We start from the raw sequence: 8,193 nt of genomic DNA, 5'->3' as shown, positions 1-8,193 counted from the left end.
CTTCTAAGCCCCCTTTAAGTACTGAAAAGCCGCAATAAGGTCTCCCCGCAGCCTTCTCTTCTCCAGGCTGAACAACCAGGTTCAGCTGGGGTCCACTACAAGCCAAACAGGTCTATAGAGAGGAGGCAAGTCTGAGGTCAAGCCTAAAAGCTAAGTTGCCGGGTCAGGGTCAGGTTCAGAATTGGAGAGATTTGAGACCAAACACATGTGGACCTGCAACAAGGACCAAGAGTGAGCCTCCGCTTAAATGCATCTCCCAAGAAAAGGGCAGAGCTTCTGCTGAGGCTTCTTCCAGCTTTTTCTCAGAGAGCTCTTTCTTCATAACTGTTTCTAGGCCTGAGAGCTGCTTGTCGAGTTTGGGTCTTAGCCCAAGCAGCCAAACCCCCAGGAGGGAGGGAACGTGCTCAGGGCCCTGACAGTGACTGAGTTTGAGACTTTGGGCCCATCAGCTTGACTGTATTTATCTTGAGTTCAGATTACGTATCAGTTTGATACAACAGCATCAACCTCACACAGATGTTATAAGCCTTAATTCATGCTCATTAAGTACTTTGACATTACTAGATGAAATATGCTTTTTTACTTATTTGGACGTATCATAATTTTTACATGGTGTTATTTCAGCCACTGAGCCAGTAATATGGCACGTATATTTGATTCTTTAAATAGAATTTGAACCCCATCTTTCAGTGTTCCTCATATAAAAGCAATGATTTTGTGTAGCCATGTCTCCTTTTGCAGCATTTGCGGATCATTACGTATGTACTCGTGGGCAGGAGAGACTGAGCTACAGCTGCATTGTTATTATTAAAGAAAAGTACTTTATCTCACTATGAAAAGACCTTATGAGTAACCCAAGTAGTCATACTTTGCCATGTCACAGTAGTTGTACTGCTTTTAAGTCTACATAGTAGTCCAAACCATGGGACACAATTACATATAGCTAAGGAGAACCTCAGACTTGAAAAACTGCTGACTAAAGTCATTGTGAGGATTTATTCTGTTGTCAGCATGCAAAGAATCAGTGCTACAGCAACAATAGGACACAAAATCTTGGGGAAAACTAGCTTGTCACTACAACAATGGGAGAAAAAATCTATCTGTTCCCTTTTCAGTGAGGAAGGATCAAAAAATAGTAATAAATGAAGCCTTTGAACCCTGAGTTGCTTTCTGTGAACAATAGCTTCAGGTTAGTAATGGTGTAACTACCTCACATTTATTTATTGCAATAAATTATCAAAATTCAAAGTCTTCTTTCATGTAAAGTATTTTTTAATTGTATTATTTTTTTATCACAGGTAGAAGAGGCAGCTATTTGTCATCTTTAAAATAATTCCAATAAAAGATGGTTTGCACAGTAAGAGTCTCGCAGGTGATCTGATCGTGGTAGTGGATTATCATCATTCCTTTGGGCAATACTCTAATGAAGAAAGGAATACAGAAATATTGGATACAGTTGTTTTAGGAAATAGTAGGAAGGGACAGCCTCAAAAACACTGACTTGCACAAGTTATTTATGCTTTCAGTTGCAACTTGTACACCCCACTAGTTAATTTTATGCATGTAATATATGTTTGGATGGTTTTGGAAGGGTCTCAGTGCTGGCCAGTCAAAACTGATTCTTCTCCCATGTCTGCTTTTACCCTTGCTGGCTTAAATGGAGGTAATACCAATTTTCAGCCAGGGTAAGAAAGAGGTTATAACAAATCTGAGTGTTTTAGTTTAAATCTTTACCCGTCAGAGTGAAAAAAAAGTTTGCTAATTAAACCTGAAATGGAATTTTCAACTAATGTGGAGGTTCCCCCCCCCCCCCCCTTTTTTTTTTTATTGCATTGCTTATGGCAAGGACAAAAGATTAGTGATGTTCTACAGGTTCATGCCTGGATATACCAGTGCAAGAACTGTTGTTAGGCTGCACTGTGTTGATGGAATAAAGGTCTGAACTGTTGTACAAAAAGAATCAGACCTTATGAAAGACTTACTTAAACAGCTAAAACAGGGCTGAGATGGATTTCAGGTGCCAATTCAGAAATTCCATTTTAATCCCAGGACAAAACTCAGTATGAGTTCTTCTGTGCTGCCTGAAGCTCAGCGTGATGCACTGGGCTGACCTGCCCCACTTCAAAAGGCTCCTTCTGCAGCTCCATCCTAAACCTTGCCAGGAGCCTACCTCTAAGCAGAACATGTCCCAAGGGCCCTAGTCTGTGACGTGATGAGAATACTTGTAAAATACATGGATAGTATCAGCTGTCTGCTCCACCCCCTACACACACACACACACACATTTGTAGTCTTTTTTTTTCAAATGGAGGTGGATGACAGGCCCTTTTTTTATGCAGTGGCTAGAAGAGTGAGCTGGAAAGTGGCTTTGATTCCCTTCCCAGCTGGAGGAGATGCAAACCTGCAGTATCAGGGAGTGCTTTAACAACCCAGCTGTATGGCTGAGAGAGGACAGGAAAAAGAAGTAGGGTTAAAACTGAGCTAGCTGTCCTGCAGCTGCTGGAGAGAGAGGTAGCATTGGGTAATGCTGATTTTTTTCAGTGGTCTGCTTCTGCTTTCAGGTTTGCTTAGGTAGTCAACCACCACCCCCAACACCCAACCCTGAAAGAAATGCTGCGGCAAGCTGACAGCAAAATTTAGGCCTCGTAGCTGACTGTCCTAATCAGTAGTTCCCAGAGCTGTGCTGCTTTGTGTGCTCTTCTGTGCAGTAAATCATGTGTGCTTCATTTCGACAGAAGAGGGCCTCCCAGCTTAACCTTTAGCAAGACATTTGGTGAACACTCCTGAGAAATGGGGATAGGAGCTTGAATGATTCAGTCTGAGCAAAACGGGCTCTTGTTGTCAAGCTGTAATTCCAGAGGTAGAACCATGAAGTCTTCTCGAGGCAGCCTGAGATTTTAAGTGCCCGGTTCCTTCACAGGTTCCTGATTTAAGGTAAAGATGCAGAGCTCTGGATCCCGAGAGCAGGAAAGGTTTCCTCTGGAGGGGCAAAGCTCACCCCTTTCTCCCTGACTAGCCAAATATCTAAAGAAACTTTGGATATTCCACTTCAAGAGCAAGGCACATAAGATATCAGGCTTGCAAGGCCTAGTTTGCAGCTACCCAAAGTGTTTATCAGAATCTAATGCCTTTTAACACTGTACTAGACTCTTCGGTGGGATTTAACTTTACGTGGTCTGAAATTATGCTTAGCCCCAGTTTGAGTCCATGTTACACTATTTCCATTGGAGTCTTTCTAAGAAAATCCAGACCTGTTGTCAGACTTGGGTTCACCAGCACAACCAGGCTCAAGCCAAACTCCAGAGAAGAGTGGTGTGAGGACACTGCGTGCTTCAGTATGCTCCCAACTTCTTCATGGCCAGAGGAGTCAGCAGTGGTGTGAGTGCGTGCAGCCCTGTTCACTCACAGGCAGCCAAGAGTCAGTTCTTCCAAAGCAGCGTGGCTGCAGCAGCCAGGCTGACAGCCGGTGGGAGCTACGAACAGTGAAGGCCACAGGGTTCAGCACACTTAAACCCACAGTCAAGCCTGCTCCTAATCTCTTGCTGCTGACCTATCCAAAAAAAGTTAAGTAACCTGGGCTAAAAGAGCACTGCGTTCATTCTTGGTGAGTAGTGTCTGCTTCTGCAATCACTCCCTGTGCAATCAGTGGGACTGCTTATGTGGCACTGTGTATTGAGGGTGTCAGTTGGAAAAATACAGGGTTTTTTTTCATTCTGTTTTCATTCTGTGTCTCAGAGCAGAAGGCAAGGGGCCTACATTGGTGTTGCGCATCCTCGGACCGTCTCCATAGATGCTGGCTGACAAGAGGAACTGAACAGCTCTCCCTGGCAGCCTCCTCCCTGCCGGGCTGCGTGCATACCAGCGAAGAAGACAACTTGGGGTGTCTTTCTCTTCCTCACTTTTTGCTAATTTCCAACTCAGCAGAGAACTGTGGACACTCTTGGGAGGAAAAGGTCGCCTGTCATTTTTTACCACAACTGTGTTCCGATGAACCTATGGGATATTCTAACATCCAATATAATTTTCCTGGCAAATTGCTGGTATTTCATACTTAAAGGGTATTTATTTATTTATCTTTACTGGACATGTATATTTGTAATTATGCCTGGGCTGATGCTTTATTTTGGATGAGCTGTCTTGCATAGATTTATAGATTGAGAATAATTGAACTTCTTGGCTGTCACACACTTTTGGTAGGAAATATTACACATGTTTATATGGAAAAGGATTTAAAGTTCTTATATTTATAAAGTGAGCATGAGCCTGCCAAGTTATGAAACTTTATTTGGAAATAAAGGTTCTACTTAAGTGTTCTTATGACAGTAGTATAAACATTGGAAATGTAAATGCCAAAGATATGAGTGTCGCCAAAGAAGGAGATTTAAATTTAGATTCTTAATTCCAAATAAATATGCTGTTTTGACAGAACCTCTTCTCTTTGCCAGTAAGCTGGTGGGCTTCTGTTATATTTCCATTGCTTGACAGACCCAATGAATATCCTGGAAGTCCCCAGAATGTACATTTATTTAAAATCAAAAGTAAAGCCTTCCAAACAAATCTTCAGAGTTCAAGCATGAACCTTTTTTGGGGTTAAGAGGAGTGCATTTGAGGGAACCATTAAAAAGAGTCATCTTAAAGACTTGCAAGTATTGCAGACTATAAATGTAGGTGCTGTGAGGGGTGAAGGACAGTGCAGTCTGCCGCAGGGGACTGTGCAGGCAAGGCATCTGTGATTGCATTGACTGATAGAAATGGGCATTTTTCACTATTGGGTGCTAATGGAAAGGCGGGGAGAAGGAAATAGAAATCCCTTTGTTTGTCCCTTTCCTTTTTTTTCCCTCCAGTAAATATGTACTTATAAAATTCATTCATTCTGATTGATCACTTCTGTGGTTTTGATCTGCACATCCAATTGCTATTTTTGCAGAGTTTAGGGTGATGCAGATTAAGGGCCTGATCCTCACATTGACACCACTGCAAACCAAGAGCAGCTACTGGTCATTGGACTCATCTCAATGTTAGGCTGTCATTCACAGAAGAATCCTTGTTAGAGACAGTTGTCCAGGTTTAACTTTAAACAGAAGTCTTAGTCCTGTTGCTCTCAGTGAAAGCAGTTCCTTAAGCACATATTTATATATAGTCCTCAAAAGGGACATTAATTTAGGATTTGAGAAGTTGGGCCCCAAGGTACATGTATATACTACCCTTTGTTAATAAAGCATGAATAATTAATTTTAAATATTTTTCATTATTTTATATGTGTGGGATTTTCAAACCAGATATTGAATATAATACTATATGGCATAGGCAATACCAAGCATATGAAATAAAAGAATAAACTGAACACAAAAAAATTTGTTAAAATGAAAGAATTTAAAGATACATTGAACAAACCTACCTTGGTTTTCCCTTTTTTTTTTTTTTTACTGCCATTAGATGTATGATGTGCCAATACATCATTAAACTCTTTTTCTCAGAATTAAAGATTTTTTCCAAATTTTCCAGTCTTGCAACACAGATGCAATTGGTTCCTTTGTACCTACACAAGCTCTTCACTGTAGCCATAGAATTACCACAGAGTTAATAATGTTGCAACACTTAACTTGAATGGCAAATTGCAACAAATTAGTATTTATATATCCTCAAAGCTGTTTTGTTGGATGCTCATTCTGGCTGCATTACTTGCCAAGAGGCTGTTATGACCCAATTCCACAGCATAGACTCTGAAAAAGCTAACGTATATCATAAGAGGGGCAAGGAAAGGTCATTCCCTCTTGAGCAAGCCATTTAACATAAGGCAAACATCTTCCTTTTGATGGATGGAAATGTAATCTCCAAGTAGTCTTTCAGCTTTGTTTGTCAGTTGACTTTGAAAGCTAGAGAGCAGAGCTCTCTCTGTGCAGAGCTAGGCATGAGTTTGAAGCAGTATAGGTGTGCCTGTGCCGCACAGTGGATTACTGTACAAGATCTGTAATGTGCACAAGCAATATATTCATATGTGTGTGGTTCTGTGTTCAGGTTTGTTAGCCCTACCACTCAGCAGGGCTAATTAGCTTAGGTCAGGAGTGCCTCATTAATACAACTACACCATAACTGGCTCGGCGTCAGAGAATTGTGGGGGTTCTGCAGAATTCCCTATTGCATGGTGTAAACCTTTTAAGATCCCAGGTATATAGGTGTCGGTGCTAAAGTAAACTTACCAGCCTGAAATAAACTCACACAGAAGATCTGTCTGTCCATTGATGGAAATTGGGAAAGGAGATGATAGATTCTAAACCATAAGGAATTCCTTATTTTCCTTATTAGTCCTAGGCATAAAATAGGCCGTTTGTCTGAGAAGAAACAAAAAAAGAAAAGCCAAGAGAGTATGAAATTTTATTCAGTTTTAAAATCCTCATAGTATAAAGAATAGTTCAGAGCAATCAGGGAAAGAGATAAGATGAGAACTCTTAGCTTCTGGCTATCAGACCAATGTACTTTGGTAAGGCAGGGATGAATGGGGTAAGTAGTTAAAGATACTGTCATAATTCCTATGCACAGGAAAGAAAGAATAAGTTTACATGGAAAAAATGGAAAGGGTTTAGGAAAGAACTAAAAAAAATATATATATATATATTTGATGTATGGAAATCTGCCCCACAGTGAGGGATTTTAAGAAGCTCACCCAAGAGAAGGTTAAGACATGACTTGATCCCAGTTTCTCCAAGGTTCCTTAATTTAGCAGACAATAGCATAGTGAGATCCAGTACCTGGGAAATAAAGCCAAAAAATTCTGCATAAAACCAAATAACTTTAAATTGCGAAAGTTTCTGCTGATTGGAATAAGGCAGGTGATAGATTACATCTTTTGAAGTCTTTAAATGAAGATCAGATTTCATTCTAAAAATACATGTTGCTTACCCAGATGTTATGTGATTGATACAGGAATTGTCAGATGAAGGAAAAACTATTTGATCATAAGGTGCTTTCTAGTCTTAAAATCCATTCAGGTATTTCTTCATGTTTGAACGTCTTAATTTACAAACTTAACAGTATTATTCATGGGTTTATACAATATTTTTAGCAAGCATAAAATAGAAACGAAACAGTCCCTTGCATAAATACGATCATACAGAATCCCATGCCTTTTATGGCTTTTAGATCCAGAACTCGGGGCATTTCAAAATCTCTGCTGCTGCCACCAGCGTAGGTATCAATATTAACCTACTGTCCTTTATGTGTAATGGTTACCAAAGGAGCTCTGACACACGTACTTTTCCAGGGTGCTACACAGTTAATAAATAGTCCTCAGAAAAATATTAGCTGTCAGAATTCCTGGACTTTATGCCTGGATTTAGCAGGGAAGACAGCAATGATATCAGTAAGTGTAGAAAACCACAGGAATTTAATACAGTCAATCTGGGTGTTTGGACTTCATGGTTTAGATTTAGATTTGCCTCGTTTGCAATCTCTCTGTAAAATGAAGGCAATAATGTGTGTTTGCTTTCTCTGGGCAGGGAAGGTAAGAATTTATTCAATGCTAAATACTTTGAAGGATACAGCTGTATTTTAACAGAAGAGAAGAGATAAGGGAAGATATAAGACATGACCTCCCAGCTTGAACCGTCATGAAGTGGGAGGGAGAGAAAAAAGGGCTCACCTAATGATGTGGGAGAGGAGCTGCACAAGTTTGTGGTCCCAGTTACATCATTTGATTTGTCTCACACTAGCTACTAGTAATGGGATGTGAGAAAGAGGGCAGGAAATCCTAACAGCTCTTAGTTCCTTTTAAATCTCTGTCTGCTTTCTTAGGTGTACAAAGAGAAGTTGTGTTGACTCATATACCTGTTTTATATCAGTGGAATTATATACAGCACTATAGTGACACTTTGCAGTTCAAGGCTCTTTCAGTTGCGCTTGTGGTCCCTCTTCCTGCCTGCCTTCCTAGCATGTGAACCATTGCACATTATGCCAGTTCACCAGAACAGCTATTTTCATGGATGCAGTGTTATTTTTAATTAATGTACGTGGTCAACGTGCCATAACTGCATATATTTTTAGAAGGACACTTTTTGCAGTTTATGGCAGGATTAAAACTGGGTTTCAGAAAGAAGCTCTGAGGAAAAAAAAACGTCTACTGATTACAAAGCAAAATTACACTGATGTGGAAATCATTAAAGCAACCTGCTGTGACTCAGTGGTTAAAGGACATAA

This window comes from Nipponia nippon, unplaced genomic scaffold, assembly GCF_047370975.1.
Source record: "Nipponia nippon isolate SJK-2023a ecotype South Korea unplaced genomic scaffold, ASM4737097v1 scaffold_1, whole genome shotgun sequence".
Taxonomy (NCBI): Eukaryota; Metazoa; Chordata; class Aves; order Pelecaniformes; family Threskiornithidae; genus Nipponia; species Nipponia nippon.
The sequence above is the reverse complement of the archived record's forward strand: the minus strand, read 5'-3'. Positions refer to the sequence as shown.